Source organism: Mauremys mutica, chromosome 10 (assembly GCF_020497125.1).
Source record: "Mauremys mutica isolate MM-2020 ecotype Southern chromosome 10, ASM2049712v1, whole genome shotgun sequence".
In the NCBI taxonomy this organism is placed as follows: domain Eukaryota; kingdom Metazoa; phylum Chordata; order Testudines; family Geoemydidae; genus Mauremys; species Mauremys mutica.
In genome coordinates this window covers 82,215,433-82,241,038 of record NC_059081.1, presented here as the reverse complement: position 1 = coordinate 82,241,038, position 25,606 = coordinate 82,215,433, and the positions used below count along the sequence as shown (strand labels likewise).

At 42.7% G+C, this 25,606-nt stretch overlaps 1 protein-coding gene across 4 annotated transcripts in view; it reads right to left on the bottom strand.

Annotated features, from left to right (window-relative positions):
- ADARB1 (adenosine deaminase RNA specific B1) overlaps positions 1-25,606 on the bottom strand; it is a 271,564-nt gene that overhangs the window by 165,850 nt on the left and 80,108 nt on the right. For all 4 annotated transcript variants that reach the window (XM_045032826.1, XM_045032829.1, XM_045032828.1 and 1 more), the window contains exon 2: positions 16,519-16,555. The gene's annotated coding sequence lies outside the window, so the exon portion shown is untranslated. The remainder of the gene's footprint in view (positions 1-16,518; positions 16,556-25,606) is intronic.

Sequence of the window (25,606 nt, the reverse complement as noted above, 5' to 3'; positions counted from 1 at the left end):
TCAAACGTCCAAGGAGTGTAGTCTTTGTTTTCGACTATCCACGTGAGGCTTATGGTAAAAGGCCGGTAGAAAAATTTGCATGGAATTGGTAGACAACCTTTGGAAGGAAGGCTGGATGAGGCCTAAGTTGCACCTTGTCCTTATAAAAAATGGTATAAGGAGGGTTGGGGGTTAGGGCTCTAAGCTCAGACACTCTCCTTTCTGCTGTTATGGCGACCAGGAATGCCACTTTTCATGATAGGTAGAGCAATGAACAAGTCACTAGGGGCTTGAAGGGGGAGAGGGGGCATTAGTCTGGACAGGAACAGATTATAGTCCCAAATCGGGATCGGTTGTCTAACCTGCGGGTATAGTCTGTCAAGACCCTTCAGAAAATGACTGACCATCAGGTTGGCGAAGACTGAACAGCCGGCCACTCCCAGATGGAATGCCAAAATGGCTGCCAGGTGGACCTTGAGAGATATACCAAGAGGCCCTGCTATTTCAAATGTAATAGGTAATCTAAGATGAAAGGTATAGGTGCCTGCATCAGGAGTGTGTGAACTTGAGAACACCACGTTAAGAATCTTTTCCACTTGGCTAGGTGGGTGGCCCTGGTGGAGGGTTTCCTACTGCCAAGTAGGACCTCCCTAATGGCCTCAGAGCACATTAGCTCCGTTGGGATTAACCATGAAACTTGCAAGCAGTGAGGTGAAGAGACTCAAGGCTGGGATGATGGAGGCAGCGGTGCTCTTGGGTGAGCAGGTGTGGAAGCAGGGGCAATGAGATTGGAGTGTCCACCAATAGCTCCAAAAGCATGGCATACCAGTGCTGGCAGGGCCAGGCTGGTGCTATCAGAATGACCACAGCCCTTTCCCTGCAGACCTTGAGTAGAACCTTGTGAATGAATGGAAATGGCATGAAGGGAGGAGGAACGTGTCCACAAGGGAGCCCAGACTATGATTCCGGAAGGAACAGAACTGGAGGCATTTTCTGTTGCTCTTTGTGGCGAATATGTCGATTCGGGGAACTCCCCAAGTTTGGAAAATGTTGTTCACCACATCCGGGCGAATAGACCACTCATGATTGTGAAAGAATCTGCTGAGATAGTCCGCCAACTCATTCTGAGAACCTGGGAGGTAGGGTGCTTCCAGGTGAATTGAGTGGGCTCTGCAGAAGTCCCACAGCTTGAGGGCTTCCTGACATAGGGGACAGGAATGAGCTCTACCCTGCTTGTTTATATAAAACATCACAGTTGTGTTGTCTGTCATCACCTGGGCGCATTTCCCTTGCAAGTGGGCCTAGAAGATCTGGCATGTCAGGCAGACCGCTCTCAACTCCTTGACACTGATGTGGAATGAAAGCTCGTCTTGTGACCAGAAACCTTGGGTCTGAAGGTCTCCCAGGTGAGCACCCCACACCAATGCTGACGGCATCTGTCACCGGGGACAGGGTGGGCTGGGCCTTGGCAAAGGGAACTCCTACGCAGACCTTCTGTGGGTTGAGCCACAAGTGGAAAGATTCAAGAACTGACACCAGGATGGTGATCACTTTGTCCAAACTGTTGCGCCCTGGCCGACAGGCTGATGCCAGCCAGGTCTGGAGAGGTCTGAGCCTCAACCTCGCGCACTGTACCACATATATACACGCTGCCATGTGACCAAGGAGCTTCAGGCAATTCCTCGCTGTGGTGGTGGGGCACTGCTTGAAGCTTTGTATGTCTGTCTGTCATTCTGACCCAAGTTTAACACTGCTCCAATAAACTCTATCCGCTGCGTAGGGGATAGAATAATAGAATATCAGGGCTGGAAGGGACCTCAGGAGGTCATCTATTCCAACCCCCTGCTCAAAGCAGGACCAACACCAACTAACTCATCCCAGCTAGGGCTTTGTCAAGCCTGACCTTAAAAACCTCTCAGGACTAAGACTGACAATTACTCTAACTCAATCCCGCAGGCTGAACGAACAGAAGTGTTAATTTCTTGGAAGCAGAACTGCAGTGAACATTTCTTGCTAATTATTTGATTTGATATCCACTTCTCATGCTACTCAGGTCTGCTCTGCACTTAAAACACCATGGACCTTGTGCTGTCTACATGGGGACTTAGGTAAATTTAACCACGCTGCTATAGGGTTGACTTGTACTCATTGAGAAGACCACCCAGCCTGTCAAAGGTAGATCTTACCAAGCTGACATGGAGCTCCACTTGCTCCCTTGATAGGCCCCTGAGCAGCCAGTCGCCAAGGTACGGAAATACCTGCACCTGCCTTCATTGCAGGAAGGCGGCTACGACTGCCATGCATTTGGTAAACACTTGAGGGGCCGCTGACAAACCAAACAAGAGGACCGTAAATTGGTAATGGTTGTGGTTGACCACAAACCTGAGGAAACATCTGTGGGCTTGAATTATAGAGATGTGGAAGTACGCGTTCTTGAGGTTGAGGGCAGGTATCAGTCTCCCACATCCAGAGGCAGAATGATTGCATTTAGAGAGACCATGCAAAACCTCAACTTCTTCATGAATCTGTTGAGACCTTGCAAATAGAGGATGAGTCTGAGACCCCCTTTGGCTTTGGGGATTAGTGGAGGGGAACTGAGAGGAAAGAGGTGGGCGGGGGCGAGGGGAGAAGAGGTGGAGTGGGAGCAGAGCCCATGACAGAGCCGGGGGTTTAACACCCCCCGGCACTTTGGAAAGTCGGCGCCTGTGCCTGATGCGCTCTACTATCGATCGGGGATAGCCCAGAGGATGAAGACCCCACTACCGCTTTGTCCAATGAGGACAACAACGAAGCTAAAGGCAGTACCAGGCCCTCTTGGCCCTCCGCTCCCTGGACTCATCCTGCTTGGTGCAGTGCTTCTTGGCGCTGACCGTGGCCTCGGAACTGGTCATGGACTCAGGACCTGGACATGGTTCCGTGCCATTCACTAAAGCTGTTTCAGAGCCCCGAGGGGTGGGATGATCGCTGGCTGGCAGGGGCACATGTCCTTCCGATACCTCAAACTGGGAAACCCTGGAGTGTGTGCCCTGGACCTGATGGTAGGCTCATGGGGATCTAGAATGGCCATTGCGCGGGCCCCTGCCACTGTGCCTGCGACAGCACCATCCTCACATCCTGCCTGTGTCTGTGCCAGTCTGATTAGTGCCTGCTGCGCTGCAAATAGTAGGACTCCATCTCTGAGTCCGATGACTGGGACATAGAGCATGAAGACCATGGTGGTGCCGAGTGAGACAGTGCCGGAGAACACTGTCACGGAGAACGGTGCTGCTAGGGCGGTGTCAGGGAACGATGCCGCGGGGACGGCGAGCAGCATCTCATAACTGCAGGCTTTCCTCTGGATGGTGCTGCTGACGGGACTATGGAGCCGTCATAGCAATCAAGTCCCTGGCCACTTCAAATGTATCCGGGGTGGAAGGCAGCTCCAGCGTCTCCACCTGGCACACTCTAGCAGGGGAGTCCAATGGCACTGGACTCGACAGACCCCCTTGCGGGTCCAAAGTTGATGGAGACGGCTCCTGCAAGACCGGCGCTGAGTGCCCATGCATGGGCCGCACCCCGGTGACGCTGTCCGACCCGGCCGCTCTGGATGTGGGCAAACACCCTCTGTCTGCCTTCTTGTGCCACTTATGCAGCACCAGATAATGCGAGCAGTGCCATGCTGTCTACACATGCTTCAGCACCGGGGAGTGTCGGTGCTGAGGATCTCTATGGCCAGAGTCCTTCCTCGGCACCGTTTCTCGAATGGAGGCCGAAGCGCTCTGCACAGAAGTGCTCAATGCCAGCTCCTGCCAGCCCGGAGCCATCTCGGGATGGAGGGCCGCTTCCATCAGGATCTGCTTCAGCCTGAAGTCCCATTTTTTTTGGTCTGTGGGTGGAACTCTTTACAGATCTTGCACCAATCTGTTGGAAGCACCTCCCCCAGACACCTGAGGCAAGAGCCATGGCGATCGCCTTTAGCATGGGCTTGTGGCAGGTTCCGCAGAGTTTAAACCCTTGGAATCAAGGCATGCTCCAAACTCCAAAAGGGGAGACAAATTGGGGTGGGGAAGGCCCCCCACTCCTAGCTAACTAACTTATTAACTTACACTAACTAAACTATTTACAGAAAGCTCAACTACAATCACTAGGGAAAGCACTTGCTAAGGCAAGCGACCACAGTTCCAATGACCGTCACTGGCGGTGAGAAGGAACTGAAGAGGCGGCAGGTCAGCGGGGCCCTATATTCACTGCCATGAAAGCATCACTCTAAGGGGCTCCACAGCAGACCTGACAAGGGCACTAGGGGTAAAACCTTCCAACGACTGTGCACGTGGTGCGCACACACCCAATTGGAATCAACATGAGCAAGCACTCGAAGACGAATAAGAACAAGCCCTATGTACAGTTCACAAGATCAAGAGATCTGTAATAAGATACACAAGATTTACTGCTTCAGATGTCACTTTATACTAAGATTAACTTAACTTCAGTTTAAACATTAAGTACATAACATAAATTAAACTCTATTTGTTTTGCTTAACAGTATACATTAAGTTTCTAAATTCCAATGAAAGTACTTGTATAACATTTTCTTATCTCCAGTTTGACAAGTTTTATTTTTGCTTATGCCATTACATAAGGTAAATTAAGTTTTTATCTCAGTTACCATTATAAGCCTTTTCGTTCACACTTTCTCAAACATTCAAATAAATTCTTTTGGGGCTGAAATTTGGTAGGGTGACTCTGGGGTCAAAGCAGAATGTGTAAAACTTCCGTGATATCAAATAGAATAGGAGGTGCTAGAGCTACACTTCCATAATATTTCAGCAGGTATTGTTTGAAAAATATTAATTTGTTTTACTTAATCTTAACACAGTATTTGAAGTGCAGACTTGAAACATAGATAAGTGGAGAACCCTGACCCCACAGTAGTGCCATTCATTGATTTTAGGCACAACTCAAGAATGTGGGGGAATAGTTGGGGAGCAGGTTGGAATGAGAGCTATGCTTCACAGTCGGAGTATTGCCTGGCTCGTGAGAGGTCCTCAGGTTTCTTAGAGACCACTAGCTAAGCATGTCACCTAAAGAGAATGACAAATGCCTCAGGACAGAAGGATTTAAACACTCAGCCAGCTCTTCATCTTATAGCATTATTGAGGTTTATATAGTCCTATATCATCCAGTTTACTTCTCTCTTCCCTGGTTTGGCAATTACACACACAGCATAAACAAGGCATGGGGGTTAGTATGCAGAAGAGCAGAGAATGACAATACACACAGATAATCAGGATGGGGTCAAACACTGATACTGATAATCTCCTGATTACACAATCCTCTTACATGCATGTCAAATAATCCTGCCTATTAGACCTGTCTCCCCTTCTCTATCAGTTTTCCCAGATCTCTTCCCATCCTCTCTCATTACTTCCCCTTATCTATTTGTATTACAGTAGCACCTCAAGGTCCCAAATGAGACAAGACAAAGGCTGGGAGGAGAAAAGAACCACAGGGTGGTAAAGTAACTTGTGTAAGTTCACACAGCATGTCTAGCACACAGCTAGAAGTAGAATCCAGGTCCCCCAAATCCCAGTCCAGTGTCCAATCCACTAGACCACCCTCACTTTTTCCCTAGTTCATCACCCAGATTTCATTGCTCTCCCCCCCGGTACATAGCTGGCAACACATGAAAATTTGCCAGGACAGTTATCTTAATAAGGGACTGACTTGAGTCCCTTGACAATTGACTCGTCTCTATCTGCATTCTGGCAGTTTCTGAATTACTTTCTTCTTAGGTGAGAAAAACAACCCAGAACTCACCTTGCTGACTATTGTTTTTCAGGCAGAGTTTAGGTCCTTTTACTTATAAAACCCTAAATGGCTTGGAATCTGCCTAACACAGACTGCCTCTCTCCGCTGCTGCAACACTGTTGCAGTTAGCTTTAGTATAGGTGTTCAATCTCCTCCAGTTTAGGGGAGAGCTGCTGGCAGGCCATTCTCTTTGGGACCTGAACACTGGAACTCATTCCAGATTCCCCTTTGTCCAAAACAGTCCAAATCCACTGTCCTTGGGGAAACACTCTGTTACAGATTGTGGGTTATGTCTGTCACAAACTGTTTGGTGAATGCCATTTTCAATTATACCCTTCACCTTGCATTGTAACCTCCATCTTAGGTTAAGACATCCAGGTGGTGTTGAAAGCCACTCAAATCTTGACAGGGTCTATTCTGGATGTTGTGTGCTTAGGGCAGGGGATGGAACACCTTGAAGAGTACAACGAGATAGCTATCAAGGACCATCAACAATGAATGACTCTTTTTTACTGGAACACTGGGTGTTCTCCTAGCACTGCCATTGCCTTTGAATGGCTCAATGACCATTGCACTTCCTTGGGACAATGGACTCTACACAGAAGCCAATGGAGGCGCACATGGAGCTGGAGCACACCTCAACCCTAGCCAAAGCGCATAAACATAAATTAGATAGACTATTTTGAAAGGAAGCTTCCAGGAGCCATTTCATCAGCATGTGTAAGCAGACCAGGCTGGAGAGAAGAGAAGCCAGGAGTGACTCTGCCTTGCCTAAAGACATTGACCAGAACCAGGATTCTCAGACAGGGTGAGATCAGATTGTCAGGACTTTTCCATAGATCTGTAACTCTCTTGTGCTTTAAGAGTCAAGTGTTTGTGGTTAAGAAATTCCTTTGCTAAGCCTTTGTTCCTTGCTTTACTGCCATCTTGTCCCTGAAGGGTGTAACTAGGATATCAGATGGACTTTGGGGGTGAACAAACAACTGGGGGCTCAGGAGGACTGTGACACTGGTTCCAAGGTCTAGGTGGCTGGATTCTGGAGTCCCACTGTCCAAGAAACCAGGACTGTACCAGAGAGCCCCAGAAGGAGGATCAGTGATTAGTCACTACCAAGACCCAGGGGGATTAAAAGCACATTTGAGTCAGCCATTGGATCCAATCACAGCAGAGTGGTGTCCATCCAGAAGGTGGTACTGGGCCAGACTGTAACCTATTGATGGCAGTGTTGTGGAATAAGTATGATGATGGGTAAAACTTTTTAAAAGGATGCTTTTGCAAGGAAGTAAACCACTGCTCTTAAACTGAAAACAGAAAGTGGATCTTTTAGTCTGTTCATAGGACAGATAGCAATGTGAATTACAAGGCCCCTAAAAAGATTAGCTTGTGCTTGCAGAAGAATCTGCCAACAGCTGATCATGAAAAGACAGAAAGGGTGTGTTTGCTGTGTGTAGATGACCAGAGGCAGAATGGGGTACAAGCCCCAGACCAGGACCTAGATGAGGTTTCCAGTTTTCTTGCAGGCCATGCAGGTGTCCAAGGAGATAGAGGCCACAATGACAGGAAGGCTGAGAAGATGATGAGTTCCCAGAGGAAGGCAGGAAGGATGATATGAGTGTAAACAGCAACCAGAGGAAAGACTGACCTCCACATCCAGGCCTAGTTCCCCAAAATTAGCAAAATCTGTAGTGGCAGAAGCCGAAGCTGGAGCAGGAAAAGCTGCAGTTTGAGAAAGAAAAGTTGCACCTGAGAGACAGAGATTAGCAGACCAGGAGCAGGAGAATCAATGAAAGCATGAGGAGTGCCAGCATGATCTGAACTTGGAGCAACAGAAGCCAGAGATTGGGTGGCCCAATAATTGGGGATGGAACACAGAATGCCAACTCCACAGGGAGCACAGGTGCTAAATTGATGCCCCACTTTAAGGAAGGAAGGTATTAAAGCCCATCGCATCACCTTTGATAAGAGGTTTGAGAAGGCTTTTCATCTGAATCAGATTTTCTTTGCAGATTGGCTCCCTCTTCTAATCCCATTACTGGTAGGAAAAACCACAGGGGGCTATAACCAAATGGAAGGTACAGACTGTGGGGATTATGAGCAATATGCTGTTCTCAATGGTGGCAGATGACAGAACAAGAAGCAATGGTCTCAAGTTGCAGTGGGGGAGGTCTAGGTTGGATATTAGGAAACACCATTTCACTAGGAGGGTGGTGAAGCACTGGAATGGGTTCCCTAGGGAGGTGCTGGAATCTCCATCCTTAGAGGTTTTTAAGGCCTGGCTTGACAAAGCCCTGGCTGGGATGATTTAGTTGGTGTTGATCCTGCTTTGAGCAGGGGATTGGACTAGATGACCTCCTGAGGTTTCTTCCAACCCTAATCTTCTATGATTCTAATATAGATTTTATTCATAGATTTTAAGGGCAAAATGGGCCACTTCAGTCATCTAGTCCAACTTCCTGCATGACACAGACTGTAGGACATCCCTGAATTAATTCCTGTTTGAAAAAAAATCCAATATTGATTTTGAAACTGCAAGTGATGGAGATTCCACCACAACCCTTGGTAATTCATTCCAGTGGTTAATTCCCCTCACTGTTAAAAATGTGCACGTTATTTCCAGTCTGAATTTGCCCTGTTTCTACTTCCCATCACTGGATCTTGTTATACCTTTGTCCACTAGACCAGTGGCTTTCAACCTGTGGTCCACGGACCCTTGAGGGCCTGCAGACTATGCCTAAGATTTTCAAAGGGGTTCGCACCTCCATTCAAAATGTTTTAGGGGTCCACAAATGAAGAAAAGTTGAAAACCACTGTGCTAGACTGAAGACAATCACATTTCTGGCACTCACGTAGATACATCTAGACTATGATCAAGTCACACCTTAATCTTCTCTTTGATAAGTAAATTGAGCTCCTAGAATCTCTCACTATAGGATATTTTTTTCTTTCCTTTGATCTTTCTTGTGGCTATTCTCTGGACCTTTGCCAATATTTGAACATCCTTTTTGAATTGAGAACACCAGAACTGAACACAGTATTCCAGTAGTGGTCAGGGGGAGGGATAGCTCAGTGGTTTGAGCATTGGCCTGCTAAATCCAGGGTTGTGAGTTCAATCCTTGAGGGGGCCACTTAGGGTTCTGGGGCAAAAAAAAATTGGTTCTGCTAGTGTAGGCAGGGGTCTGGACTCAATGACCTTTCAAGGTCCGTTCTAGGAGATTGGTATATCTCTTATTATTACTATAGACCAGTACAAAACAGAGATAATAAATCCTCCTTATTATTACTCAATATTCCTTGAAAATGGAGCTGCAGCAAAAACCTGATTCAAGTCACAAGCCTTCTCAAATGCAGTGAGATATCAATGTCTATCTCCCCCTCCACCCCATATATACATCCAAAGTGACTGCACCACACCTTAAGCAGACATGCCTTTGTCTGGCTTGCTAGGGGAAGGGATATACTGCTTTAGGATTGGGAGTGGAATAGAGAGATACGGACACTGCTGCAGAAGCAGAGAGGATCAGCATGGTGATGCTGTCTCATTCCCCAGGAACTGGAAGGGAAGGGAGATGATAAAGGACAAGGCCTTTTCCCCAAACCAGGCAGAGCAGCACCCACCCTCCCACCCTTGGAAATGGCAAAATACAGATTTGGTCAGGCCCCACTGTGAGCATTCTACAAGCTGCTCCTTTCTCAGGGAGGCTGGGAAGGAATTTTTCCCTCACCACCAGATTGGCCAAGGGGGACTTGGGGCGGTTTTCACATTCCCCGCAGCAGGTTGAAGGCTGGGGGCTTTGTTAGGGTGAGTAGGGAACAGGAGTTAGGCTATGATATCACAACTCATTGTGTAAATGTGGGGTGGATGTCCTGTGCAGGTACTCCATAAGGAGGGACTACAGTGATCAGACAAATGGTTTGGTAAAGGATTTAAATGAGGTATTTGTTAAAGGAGTAGAACACAGGGTGTTTAGGGTGCCTATGACTGGCACCTTTATACGCAACCTCAACTCTCATTCAAGGGAGTGGGGAGATGGCAAGGTCTTAGCAGCAGGTTGGCTGAGGGCGGGGGAGCTGACGGAAGCCTCCAGGTCAATTTTGAAATGATGGAGTTACCTGTCCTGTACACTTTTATCTGCCGAGTAGTCCCAGACATCTAATAATAAAGGTGGAGCTTAATAAAACCATATCCAGCCTGTCCTCCTTCCAGTACAGCCAGACAAATCCCACAAACCCTTTTAGCCACATCATCATTCTGTGAGCTAATGTTCAGCTGATTATCCACTATGACTCCCATGCTTTTTCATAGTCACTGCTTTCCAGGATATAATCCCCCATCCTATAAGTATGGACTACATTTTGTTTTGTTGTATATTATCTTACATTTGGCCAAACTGAAATGCATATTGCACCCACTCTATAAGTGACTTGTTCTCTTCATTGCTGACCACTCCCCAATCTGTGTCATCCGCAAACTATCAAAAACAATTTCATGTTTTCCGCCATACATTGACAAAAATATTGAATGGCATAGGGCCAAGAACCAGTCCCTGTAGGACAGGAGTCGGCAACCTTTCAGAAGTGCTATGCCAAGTCTTCATTTATTCACTCTAATTTAAGGTTTCGCATGCCAGTCATACATTTTACCATTTTTAGAAGGTCGCTTCCTATAAGTGTATAATATATAACTAAACTATTGTTGTATGTAAGGTAAATAAGGTTTTTAAAATGTTTAAGAAGCTTCATTTAAAATTAAATTAAAATGCAGAGCCCCCCGGACTGGTGGCCAGGACCCAGGCAGTGTGAGTGCCACTGAAAATCAGTTTGCATGCTGCCTTCGGCACACGTGCCATAGGTTGCCTACCTCTGCTGTAGGACCTCATTAGAAACATTCCGCTCAGTGATGTTTCCCCATTTACAATTATACTATCAGACTTATCAGTTGACCAGTTTTCAATCAATTTAATATGCGCCAATATAAAATGGCCTTGTTCCTTAAATTTTAACTGACTCCAGAGGCTTAAAGAAAGAGGGGCTTTTTCGGGGGGGGGGGGGGGGAGAGGTTCAGAAGAATAAGAGGATGCTTTATATCTAGATTTGATTTTGAAAAATAGGGAAGAACTGGTTGAGAATTTGAAAGTGGAAGGCAGCTTGGGTGAAAGTGATCATGAAATGGTAAAGTTAACGATTCTAAGGAATGGTAGGAGAGAAAACAGCACAATAAAGACAATGGATTTCAAAAAGACAAACTTAAGCAAACTCAGGGAGTTGGTAGGTAAGATCCCATGGGAAACAAGTCTAAGGGGGGAAACAGTTCAAGAGAGTGGGCAGTTTTTCAAAGAGACATTATTAAGAGCACAAGAGCAAACTATCCCAATGTGTAGAAAAGTTATATGGCAAGAGACCCCCCTGGCTTAAACAGGAAATCTTCAATGATCTGAAACTCAAAAGAGAGTTCTATAGAAAGTGGAAACCAGCTCAAATTAAAAAGGATGAATGTAAACAAATAGCACAAATAAATTGCCCAGGGAGGTTGTGGAATCTGCATCATTGGAGGTTTTAAGAGCAGCTTAGACAAACACCTGTCAGGGATGGTCTAGATCAGGGGTCCCCAACCCCCGGTCCGCGGCCCCGTACCGGTCCGCGGCCTCTTAGAAACCGGGCCGCGAACCGACCCAGTGGAGCTTCCGCAGGCGTGCCTGCGGGAGGTCCAGCTGAGCCGCGGGACGAGCGCTCCCTCCGCAGTCGTGCCTGCGGGAGGTCCGCTGCTCCCGGGGCTCAGCTGGAGCTTCCGCAGGCACGCCTGCGGGAGGTCCACCGGCTCCAGCTGAGCCCCGGGAGCAGCGGACCTCCCGCAGGCACGACTGCGGAGGGAGCGCTTGTCCCGCGGCTCAGCTGGACCTCCCGCAGGCACGACTGCGGAGGGTCCGGCAGACGAAACCGGTCCCTGGACCTAAAAAGATTGGGGACCCCTGGTCTAGATAATACTTAGTCCTGCCATGAGTGCAGGGGACTGGACTAGATGACCTCTTGAGACCCCTTCCAGTCCTACGATTCTATGATTTTATATGGACTTGGGGACTACCGCCACAAATGGACAAAAGTAGCGAGTCACTACCTTAGATGGGTTGTATGAAATGGTTGTGTTGTGAGAGTTTTATGGTCTGTGTTTCCATGACTTTAAAATGTAGGCAGTGGATAAGAAGCCAAAAGGCCACTGGGCCACAAGGTGCCTGGCAGACAAGTATGGGGACAGTAGGTCTGGTTCTGGGAGGAAGCCCAATAGAAAAGTGCTCAAGTATGGGACCCAGGAGTGGGAACGTGCAGGTGCATCCCAGCAATGGAAAATGGTTAATTCCAAAATGGAAGCAGCTACTTCTCCAAGCTAACCCCCTCGGAGAAATCCCAAAGATCTGAGGCGTTTTAACCATCAAGGAACAAAGAATAAGTGAGCTAACTGCTCAGGAACCACATATTAAGCAGCTGACAGTGCACCACAATGGACTAACATATCAGCAATCCAGGCTACACCTCAAATTTATGGAGTTAACTGTGTGACTTAGTCAGCTCATCTGAGGCATAAAACATACATGGGGCTGAGTTCATTCCTCAGACACTCTAATGGGAACAGAAACACCAGATCCCCAATGGGAACAACATGTGAAAGTTAATGGGGAGACATTCTGGGAATGGAGATACACAGGCACTGCTCAGACCCTAGTCAAGCCCCATGTGATGAAATCAAATCAGGTTCTGGAAGGCAGCCAGATATAGATAAAAGTTCCAAGGGTAAAGCTATTTGCCTTGCCTTTCGCCCTGATCTCTGTAAAGAGCCAGGAAGGCTTTAGAATGATGGTGGGGGAAACATTAGAGGATATTCCATTTAATATTTTATTGGGGAATGATGTTGTAAGTCTGAGCCAGGGTCCAGTCCTGCTACTGGAGCAATCTCAGGCAATTCTATTCACTCACAGCAGCTGAAGGATGTAAGAATACAAATGAATTATCTGGGAAAAGTAGGTCGGAGATGTCTTCCCTCTTCCAATGACAAGGAGGTGACCTGGGCAGTATCCTAAGGTGTGTGTGAGAATACAAATGGACCCATGTTGGGAGGGGAAGCAAGGAGAAAATCTGCCCACTCCCCTACAGGTTGAGTGTGCCAAACTGGCTTAAGTGCAAACACACAGAGGCAAGAGTCAGTGGCTATGGAGGCAAATCCACTGCCTCCCCCTACTGTGGAAACTGGAGTATTGCCACAGGGGACCCTGACTCTTGACCCTTGAAGAGGTGGGACAGAAAACAATCCTTGGGTAGGGAACAACAGATTGTTCCTGGGGTGGAAAACGGCTGTGATACACTGCAAAACCCATCTCTTTTCTCAGTGTTCTCGCAAAGGAAGAGTGTGTTGAAGGCTGGTGTTTACTCACTGAGGGAGTACCTCTTTTCTTTCTTGTTCTGAGCAGGTTGTTGAATTGATTCTTTTTTATATTAAAACTGATTATATGGCAAAGGCAGCCAGAGCCCTTAAGAGGTACTTGTTTATGTTTTACATAAGTTTAAATAAAATAAATGAAAAGTGGATTTTAAAAAGTTACCCCTTTAATATTGTTCCCCTTTCTGATGTTCTAACTTCCCATTAGACCTCTGTTGTCCATGGTGATGAATGTGCAGTGGACGCACTAGGTAACAGAAGAGAAGATGATGAGTAGGACAAGGAATTGAAGAAAAATGAGACGGAAAGGGAACCCACTTCAGTGGTAAGTGGGCCGTTAAAGAAGATTTGATGGTCATAAAAAGGGTATTTGATTATGAAAAGATCAGAGAAGGTTCAGTGTTCACTGAGTGGGAAAACACATCTACGGCTGAAGATGAAACAAGAAAATGAATGCAGGAAGCTAGAATACTAGATAGAACGCAATCCTCAATAACTTCAATTTTCACAATGAAGGTGAGAGTAGCTAGAATGATGGAAAGATAAATATTGAAATCAATGGGAAGATTAGAGGTATGAAATTACTGGATGCTTCCTACAGTCACCTGGAATGATTTAATTTTGAGAAAGGTTGGGTTCAAATTTTATATCCTGATAATTCTCAAGACTGATAAACACTTATTTTCTCAACTAAGGTACAGAACCACTAAATCAGAAAAGAGAATTAGATGCAATATCAAGATAGAATTGGAAACTTATGTAGCAAAAGGATATCACTTCACGTTTGATTGAGCGCATATGTAATACACCACTACCTCGATATACCGCCATCCGATATAACACAAATTTGGATATAACGCAGTAAAGCAGTGCTCCGGGGGGGGGGGGGAGGCTGCGCACTCCAGTGCATCAAAGCAAGTTCAATATAACACGGTTTCACCTATAACGCGGTAAGATTTTTTGGCTCCCAAGGACAGCGTTATATCAAGGTAGAGGCGTATATCTCCACAAATCAATAAGTTTCACTCTCACTTGCATGTTCAGCCACTACTATCTTGCTTCTATTCATTCCCACCAAAGTTAAACCAACTACGATAATGGGTTAAATACGATAATAACCAACGTCAAAGGGACCAATATACCGGTAATCCAAGACTGAGTTATTTAACCAAGTGTTCCATCACTTTTTCACAACAGAATAAAGGAAAATGGTTTCATATGTTTCATTACACTACACCAGCACCAACCTTCCTGCTATTCTAGTCAGCCAGCTCACTTGACTCCAGATCTATGCAGTCTTACTACAGTAAGTTAGTACAATGCTAAACATTGTAATAGACCAAATAAGATTTGCACTGTAAAACAAATTCTCATGTCACTAATCTAGAATACCTGAACTGTACAGTAAACCCACTGATTTAGTACTGTAAATGATAGACTACAGAGCATGTTTTGTTAAAATCCTGAAATACAGAAGTGCAATCCAACAGCACCCTCTAATGTTACAGACTAGATACACAACTGTATTTCAGTTGTAATGCTCCAATGAGTGAAAAAAAGCTCTAAAATTTTATTTTTTCCCTAAAATGTCTTAAACTTATTTCTATAGTAATATGTTCAAAAAAACCTGAATCTGAAAAGACTGCTTCTAGCTAAATTGTCTCTTAAAGGGAAGGTTATATATATATATATATATATATATATATATATAAAATTAAAAAGGACAATTAACACAATCACATTGCATATAATTAACACCACTCTCAGGATTCCATTTAAAAAATTATGTTAAAGCATTAAAATTAAGTACACAGAAGTCAGGAAAGCTAAAGTTAAGATTGCATACAAGTCTTTGCATATTACCACACAGCCTTTAATTACATGAAAGACCTCTGCCAATTCTTGACCCCCAATATACTGCCAGATGGAAAAAATAGAGATGTAGGGCTTGGAACCAAGAAAACAACATTTTGAAAGTGTGCTGCTGTAGCCAAGGATGACATACCATTTCAGCCAGGAAACCAGAATATTCTGGATCTTTGGGTGAGTATTGTTGGCATTTTATTGTATTACTTTGGGAAAAAAATATAAACTAGCTACAGCCAAGTATTGCTGTGTAAATAAGGGTAGTTTAAGTATTTCAGTTGAATTAATATCTAAGGCCCTACTTGAATCGCAGGACGATTGTCAAATAATTGCAGCTGAGTTGCAGGCAAGACATGGAAAACTGCGGAAAAATAATAATGACCCTTATTATTTGCAGTAATTTGGAAAAGCTGACAGTGGGGACTCCAGCTCTTAGCTGCCCAGAGCTGATAGCCGGGACTCCCGCAGTCAAAATTGCAGTCAAAGCTTAATATTGCGAGATTTGTAATTTCCACAATATCGCAAATTGAGTAGAACCGTATTAATATATATTTAAGTGGTTTTGAAGGATAGAGGCTTACTATTAAAAGAACAGCAAAAAGGACAGAATGGTGTAACTGAAAGAGTATTTTGTCTATTTTCCCATACCAGAAGAACTGCTAATGGGATTTTTCTCAAACACTAATGAAAATATTCACCTTCAGCCACAGACCTTGCTTGGAAAATTTCAGCCTGAAAGGTGAATGTTTTTTAACCAACAAAAAAGTATTCAAACAAGTCACTAGAATGCAAACTGACTTAAAACATTACTACAGTGGGTACAATTGGTACCCGTTACAGTAGGCTAACAGGTCTTATTTCTATGATGAAAAGGTTGCAGGATGGGGCCTCTAGTTCATAAACAAAACAAAAAACATTGATTATGTCACAAGTTTACCACTAAATCTTCCAAAATCATTTGCACTGACTATTCTGATGCTAATTGCTATAATATACTGTACCAAACTAGGGCCCAAATCTTTCAAACCTCTCTTACAGGAGAAGTCCTTGCTCTCACAAGTAATTTCATTATAGTCAATGTGTGAATAAGAGTTATTTATGAGATAAACACTGATCTGCAGGATCAGGACTAAGTGAACTAGTACATTTTTAAAACGCAGTTTCACTTGATAGAGATATCAGGTATTTCAGGATCATGTTTCTTATTTTCAGTCCTGATTCAGGATTTTATTGTACTGAAACATTTGTTTTTGGTTTTATACATTAAAAAGTTGTACCTTTTAAATCTTCAATGAATTTATAAACAAGTGTTTTAAATGTTTGATTTTTTAATACTTTTTTTTAAAACAGAAGAATTCATTCTGTGTACACACAAATTTTCTTCCATAAAAAACTTGAATGTATATCAATTAGAAACCACACAACCTCTCAGTAATAATTTTGGCTCACTGACTGCTTACCTCTTCAACTCTTAGAAGCCCGTGCTGGTCCTGCAACCTACAAAACAAAACACAACCACACTTAGATTCTTCCAATAATAAACACATTCCATTTAGTAAATGGCAACTTTTTGTCCATAAAGGGACACAGCTGCTTTGGTGGTGATTTGGCCCATAATCACTAAGTACAGTCTGAGGTGGCAACATACAATTATTAGCTGCACAAAGGGAGGGAGACTGGCCACAAGCTGCCAGCTAAGGAGTCCGCACAGCAGACACAGCTACCAGAGCCAACTACTGCGCAGCCCTCAGGCGCAGGGAGGGGACTAGGAACAGCACCAGTAGAGGCACAATTCGCTCTGGAAATCCCCAGCTGGGGGAGAACCTCTTGGAATGCCTATCAGCTGGCACAGTTTAGAGCAGCCCCTGAGGGTACTGACAGGTTTCAGAGTAGCAGCCGTGTTAGTCTGTATCCGCAAAAAAAACAGGAGTACTTGTGGCACCTTAAAGACTAACAAATTTATTTAAGCATGAGCTTTCGTGAGCTACAGCTCACTTCTTCGGATGCATAGAATGGAACACACAGACAGGGGATATTTATACATACAGAGAACATGAAAAGGTGGAAGTATGCATACCAACAGGCAGAGTCTAATCAATTGAGATGAGCTATCATTAGCAGGAGGAAAAAAACTTTTTGAAGTGATAATTAAGATGGCCCATAGAAGGTGTGAGGAGAACTTAACATAGGGAAATAGATTCAATTGGTGTAATGATTGGGAATGGGAATGGTTGGGTCATTACACCAATTGAATCTATTTCCCTATGTTAAGTTCTCCTCACACCTTCTATGGGCCATCTTAATTATCACTTCAAAAAGTTTTTTTCCTCCTGCTAATGATAGCTCATCTCAATTGATTAGACTCTGCCTGTTGGTATGCATACTTCCACCTTTTCATGTTCTCTGTATGTATAAATATCCCCTGTCTGTGTGTTCCATTCTATGCATCCGAAGAAGTGAGCTGTAGCTCACGAAAGCTCATGCTTAAATAAATTTGTTAGTCTTTAAGGTGCCACAAGTACTCCTGTTTTTTTTCCTGAGGGTACTGTAACCTGCAGCCAGGGCTGGGCAGAGAATGAGGGAGCTATAACTGGCCATCTAACAGATCCACTCATGCTCTCCTGCATCTAACATAAGAGTGCAGAAGAGAATCTGGCCCACCAGGGCACACAACTGCAAGCTATATTTAACTTTAACCACCAAAATAACCTAGAAAAATGAAGCCCGCAGGACTGTCACCTATACAGAATAAAAATCTAGTTGGATCTTAATACTTGCATCTGTGCCTAAAAATATTTTTTCTGTTTATGTTGACAAATTCCAAAATGGCTGTGGGGATCGCCAGGCTGGAGTTGGTCCTGCTTTGAGCAGGTCTCTTCCAACCCTAATCTTCTGTGATTCTATAAACCATAGAAACTATTTCCACAGTAATGTTTGTGGTTAAACAGCTGTGCAATCAAGAATTCAGAAATTATGTATTGCTGCAGAAGTACAATTTGAACATCACCTCTTCGGTATTCGGATAAATGTTTTTCTACTAAGCAAGTTTAATTTCTTTTCTTATTCATAAACTAGAATAATATTTCTAATGCTAGTTTTGTCCATAAGAGGGAGATGCTGCACTACATAAGATCACTTAAAATAAATTAAAGGCAAGAGCCATTTTTTTAAATATTACATTAACTCAGGGCTTGTCTCTATGAGGACACTTAGGAAAATTAATCTGAATTAATGAAAGGTGTGAATTTAAAATGGATTAGTTAAACCACATAAAAATCCTGTGTGGATACTCTTATTCAGAATTCAAGTGGCCTTAAATTGGTTTAGCTTTAATTCAGTCAATTAAACTAAACCAAATTAAGGGCATTTAAATTCCAAATAAGAGCATTCACACTGGGGTTTAATGTAGTTTAACTAATCCACTTTAAAAATTAATCTGGGTTAATTTTCCTGAGTGTCCCCAGGTAGACAAACCCACAGTCTGGTTAATTCACATCTGATTTTTTTTAAAACACTTCATGATGTTCAGAATCATTGGAAGATACAAGCACAGTTGAAGTGACAGAATATCTTAAGGATATTCCCCAGATGATGATGCAAGGAAGTAAGTGACATGGAGACAAAGCCAAGTCTAACATTCACTGAAGTCAGTGAGATTTCCATTTACTTCAGTGAACACTGGATTAGATTTATCAGCCATTTCCTGTGCCCCTTCATCAATCCCCTCCCCACCCCAAATAGTCCCATAGACACAAAGCTCAGTTGATTTTGCACACATATATTTGACTCTTTTGTCTTTAGTTCACAGAAAATACTTTATCTTGAATTCAAACATCTCAGTGGAACCTTGCTTTTAAACAAACATTTTTTCTTCTGACAGTTCCGATTGTTATATAAAATTATAGTTTCCAATACTGGGTTGTCACATATTTCTGGTGTCCTTTCTTAAGAAAATGTTATTTTTTTAATATTTAGAAATTTATTCCATATTTTCAGCTGTTGTCATTTAATGTAGCTTCCCTTGATTTCAGTGGAGCTAACCTGATATACAGTTGCTAAGAATCTAGTCTAAATTTAAAACAATTTAACATTTATAAAGTATATAAGCTACTTCCCGCCATAGATGCTTACATAAATATAGAAGCAGCAAAGAATCCTGTGGCACCTTATAGACTAACAGACGTTTTGCAGCATGAGCTTTCGTGGGTGAATACCCACTTCTTCGGATGCAAGCATCCCAAGAAGTGGGTATTCACCCACGAAAGCATACTGCAGCATGAGCTTTCGTGGGTGAAAAACCACATCTTCGGATGCAAGCATCCCAAGAAGTGGGTATTCACCCACGAAAGCTCATGCTGCAAAACGTCTGTTAGTCTATAACGTGCCACAGGATTCTTTGCTGCTTCTACAGAACCAGACTAACACAGCTACCCCTCTGATACTTGACTACATAAATATATAGGATCAGAATCAGGCAATAGGGATTTCATGCCTGGAACTGTTTCATAAGATCCTTTATGTTTTTAATTTTATATACATTTTAAACTTTAAAAAATATTAAAAGTATTTAATTCAAATTTTTCAAAAATATTTGTGCCACATTCTGGCAACTCAATCCCTTGCCAAAAAAGCTTGATCAGCAAAAAATTCTCTGTTGTCCCACAAAAAAGTTGGTCAGCTACTCCCAAATACAAACACGGACGCTCACCTGACATATTAATATTTTCTTTATAATCTGTTTTTGCCTCACAATCATTCAAAGGACATAAAAGGTATTAAGAAGAGGTTCTTTAAATACATTACAAGCAAGAGAAAGATGAATTAAAGTATAGATCCTCTACTTAGCAGGAAAGGAGAGCTAATAACTGATGACATTAAGAAAGCTGAGGGGTTTAAATATCTATTTTGCTTCAGTCTTCACTGAAAATGTTAATGGTGACCAGATACTTAACACAATTAATATTAACAAGGAAAGGAACACCAGCCAAAATAGGGAAAGAACAGATTAAAGAATATTAGATAAGTGAGATGTATTCAAGTCTGAAGCAATCTCAGAACCATTAGTAATTATCTTTGAGAACTCCTGGAGAAGGGCTAACACAGTACTTATCTTTAAAAGGGGGAACAAAGAGAACCCAGGGAATAATAGACCAGTGTTACATTATCTGATTAAAATATGACCATGTAGATCGTTGCTACCACTGTTATATAATTGCGACAAATCTTGTACAAAGTATGTCAAGTAAGGTGTCTATGGAAAGGTTATGAGTTGCTGAATATGATTATCCTATTTGTATGCATGTATCATTTTTGTATCTCAGGTTATAAATATTAACTATGTACCTGTCTAGCAAATGTTTGTTCATGTGGTTACACCAACAAGGTATTTAGCCAGCACACTGTGAAGGAACTAGTTGAGTTGAATGGCCCATCAAAGAACACTTGACTCAGAATGGACCATGGAAGACGCCTACCTAAGCTTAATGGATTTTCCTGTGAACATTCTAACTAAAGTATGGGTGATGGCTTCTACTATGACTAAGCAAAGCATGCATGGACTTGTGACTTGCCCCTGTGACACCAAACACCATCTTGTTACCTGTAACTTTCCACAGTGAGAACAATGGGATTCCCTTCAATTGGCAGAAACTACAAACAGCCCTTGAAGCATCTCCATTTTGCCTCTTTCCTGCTCAAACCTCTGGACTATGATGAACTTGTACTAATGGGAGCATTCTAACCAAGGGACTAAGGACCTTCCAATGATTTGGAATCAGCCAGAGACTTAACAAGACCGCAGTTTATTCCATCACTGCTATAAGCCTGATCCAAGAACTTTGCAATTATTGTATGTGTTTGATTCCTTTAACCAATTTTAACTCTCACCTTTCTCTTTCTTTCTTTCTTTTTATAAATAAACCTTTAGATTTTAAGATACTAAAGGATTGGCAACAGTGTGATTATTGGGTAAGCTCTGAGTTGTATAGTGACCTGGGTATATGGCTGGCCCTTTGGGATCAGAAGAAACTTTTGTTTGATTAAATTGGTTTTCAGTAACCACTCATCATTAAGTCTAGTGTCTGCGTGTTGAATCCAGGACTGGAATACCTAAGGAGGCTGCATTTCTGACTTCTTGTTAGCCAGTATGGTGAGACAAAAGTTTACTTTTCTTGCTGGTTTGGTACATCTCATGGAAGATGAACCACGAGTTTTGGGGTGTGTCTGCTCTTTTTCCCAGCAGCTTGTTCTGAATTTGGTATTCTCAGTTGTGACCCACGAAAGCACAGTGACAACCAGTCAGCCTAACTTCAGTATCTGGAAAGTTATTGGAACTTAATCAATTTGTAAGCACCTGGAGGATAATAGGGTTATAAGGAATTGCTAGCATGGATTCCCAAGAACAAATCATGCCATGCCAGCCTCACTTCCTTCTTTTACAGGGTTACTGGCCTAGTAGATGGGAGAACCAGTTGATGTGATATATTAATTTTAATAAGGCTTTTGACACAGTTCCACATGATATTCTCATAAGCAAACCAGGGAAATGTGGTCTCGATAAAATTAGTATAAGATGGGTGCACAACTGGTTGAAAGATGATACTCTAAGAGTAGTTATCTGTGGTTCACTGTCAAACTGAGAGGATATATCTAGTGAGGACCCAGAGGAGTCAGTCCAGGGTCCAGTATTCTTCACTAATGACTTGGACAATGGAACGGAGAGTATGCTTATAAAGTTTGCAAATGGCATCAAACTAGGAGGGGTTGCAAGCACTTAGGAGGACAGGATTAGAATTCAAAATGTCCTTGACAAATAAGAGATTTGGTCTAAAATCAACATGCAAATTATTACACTTAGGAGGGAAAAATCAAATGCACAGCTACAAACTCGGGGGTAGCTACCTTCACGGTTGAACTGCTGAAATGGATCTGGAGGTTATAATGGATCTCAAATTGAATACATCTCTACCCCATTGTAACGCCACCCGATATAACACGAATTCGGATATAACGTGGTAAACCAGCGCTCCGGGGGGGCAGGGCTGCGCGCTCCCACAGATCAAATCAAGTTCAATATAACGCAGTTTCACCTATAACGCAGTAAGATTTTTTGGCTCCCGAGGACAGCGTTATATCGAGGTAGAGGTGGATAAGTCAACAATGTAATGCAGAAGCAAAAAAGGCTAATATTCTGGGGTGTATTAACAGGTGTTGTATGTAAGACACAGGAAGTAATTGTCTACTCACTATTGGTGAGGCCTCCCCTGGAGTGCTGTGTCCAGTGCTGGGCACTACACCTTAGGAAAGATGTGGACAAACTGGAGAGAGCCCAGAGAAGAGCAACAAAAATGATAAAAAGTTTAGAAAATCTGACCTGTAAGGAAAACCCAAAAAAATCTGAGGATGTTTAGTCTTGAGAAAAGAAGACTGAAAGGGAACCGGATTGCAGTCTTCAAATATGTGAGGAGCTGTTATAAAGAGGACAGTGATCGATTGTCCACTATGTCCAGTGAAGGTAGGACAAGAAATAATAGGCTTAATCTCCAGCAAGGAAGATTTAGGTTAGATAATAGGAAAAGCTTTCTAACTCTATCGGTAGTTAAGCTCTGTAAGATGTTTCCAAGGAAGGCTGCGGAATCCCCATCTCTGGAATTTTTAAAAACAGATTGGATGTTTTACAAATAATGAAGACTGAATTTTGTTATTCATATGGTATTTCCATATTGTGCATATATTTACATTTTTTTCATTATATGTTTATATTTTAAATAAAAACAATAATAAAGTTTCAAAAACAGAGATGGTCGAGGTTTACTTGGTCCTGCCACAATGCAGGGGGCTTGACTTGATTACTTCAAGGTCCCTTCCAGCCCTACATTTCTATGATACTATGTTAACCCAATTCACTGAACTAACATGATGGGGGGGGGGGGAACAACCCTTTGCTTGTCAAGATGGGGCTAGTGGAATGCTGCAGTGAGGTACTGGGGAATGGTGCATGCACTGAGCTCTAGAACTGAATGGATTTACCTGCAATTAGCAAAAGCCATATCCCTAGCTGCTCCTCCCTCACCACCACCCCACACCCCTGGGCAAATTTCAAAGGCTTGCTGCAAACAATGGAAGTGTTAGAGCTATTGAAAAGAAAAGTCACAAGAAACTTTCATGATGAAAAGTGTTAGGCGGAGGCTAGGAGGTGGAGGGGCTTTTGTTGACTTACTTTTGCATCTGGCCCTTTTCTTATTTTCCATTGAAGTTGCAAAGCTAAAGGGTGTCAAGTCACCTGACCTCAGACCATGGTGTCCATTGGGCTTTGACAATGTGCCCTAGCAATCTTGGATGCATCTCTGCCACTATCTAAACACTACTTTGGTTGACCCTGCTGGGAGAGGGAGGGAAACCTCACCTGTCGAACTGATGTCATCTCCCATTCTATGAACAAGGTCTGATTCCTCCCTGTCCAAGAGACGAGTAAAATCTTCATTCTGATGTAAGCTTCAGTCTCATGTAACTAACAGAGCATACTTATTTCCTTCTATCTTTCATTTCTGTTTTGTTGCGGGGAAACTGATTTAATAAAATTACAAGTTTGTAAGTGAGCTGAAAATTTTTGGATTGCAATCTATTTAACTGTGTCATCACAACCTTGTTGACACTGCAATCAAATTTCACATTACCATCGTAACTTAAAGATGTAGAAAACAAAATTGATTTGTAAGTTAACTATGTGCTACACAGAGAAGTTAATAAAGTATAGAAGGTTTACATCTCAAATGGTTATGATAGATATCCTAAAATATAGCTTGGCCTGGAAGGTTTAGATTTTTATCCATAGATTATTTACTAATATTTATTTCCCCATATATACACACAAATCTATGAAAAAATATTTCCATCAATTATAACTGAAATTTACATATAGGCAAGATAAGAAAAATGATGTTTGATAATTTGGAGTTTGATTAAAGGATATTTACCTTGTATATTTTGACATCTGATGTTGATCATTTGTGTTCTAACAGTTATAAAACTTTAACTTTCTGAATGTCAACATCTACTACCATTAAATTCCCCACAACTGTAAACGTTATGATAAAAATAGAATACTTAAAAATAAACATCAATATTATAAAAATTGAATTCTGCCAAACCTAAATATAGCACTAGCCGTGGAGTGCAAAGTCAGAAAAATTAATCCTACAACCATGACAGGGTTCAGGTTAGTCATATAAAGACTGACCATATTACTCAACACTGCAGACTTTAGCGTATGCCTGCATGCTGAAATGTAAAGGCATAACTATACTCGTATAATTATATGCTGCAGTTACACCAGCATAACTACCTATGTGAACACACTTCTTACAGAGTAAGAGTACCTTTTTTCCAGATTAATTTATAGTGCTTTTAAAGTGACAAATGAAATGAGAAAAAGGCACTCCACTCTGGAATAAGAGTGTCCACACAGGTAGTTACAGAAGCATAATTATATCAGACAAGTTTATTGCCATAAACAAAGAATGGGGCTCCACTGTATTTGGTACATACAAAGGGACAGACAGCCCCTGCCCCAGATAGCTTACAGTCTAAATAAACATGACAAACAGAGGGTGGGCAAAGGGGTAAAACACAGACAGAGTAAATAATATGATGGCTAACGTCATGTTAGTTCCACAATTTATTTTTGGAGGTGAGGGGGTTAGTTAGGAAGGGATATTTTAAATGGAAAGAAAGAGAAGAGACAATAGAGCCCTGCACAACCTGACCTGAATCCAGTGGGACCCAACTTTAAGTGCTGGATTCAGGCCGGGTCAGAAAACAACCTTCCCCTCCTAGGTTCAGGCCAGATCTGCTTTCCTTCTCCTGCCTACGGGGTCAGTGCGGTAGCAGTTGTGTGCTCCACTTCTGCTGGCCACTGCCACCTCACTGTGCTGTGGAGTGAGTCACAGCCCCTCTGACTCTGCAGCACACACAGCACAGCAGGGGGTGGCTGTTGGCAGGGGTAGGACATGACAGACACCAGCCTGCCAACCCCACGGGCTAAAGGATGTCTCCTCAGTCAGCTGTCCAGTATCTGTACACTTCATTTTGCAAACAACATTTAAGTGAAAAAGAATATGAAATGCTGTGGTGCATATTATAACCCCATATACAAGCATGCTATAAAAACAGACTACCGTCATTTACACACACTTCAACAGGTGCTAAATGAAAGGTAACCACTTGAGGGCACTGAAGACTAAGCAGAATGTCTACTAGCTTCATAAATAATTTCAATATAAATATGGTTTATAGTTTGAATTAAAAAAACACCATGTAATTTTGAACTAAAATTGTATCCACCAAGTATGGATATTTTAGTTTAGTGTGGAATCAAATTTGAAATGCACATAATTTCTAAGTTTAAATTGCTCAAATATTAACTTACAACAATCTCAAATCACTACTTCTCAAAAGGTTTGAGACTCAATTTATTAAAGTTGCCAACTTTTTTTCAAATGGTATACCATACACTATTTCAAATCAAATTAGCTCTTCTGCTTATTTAAC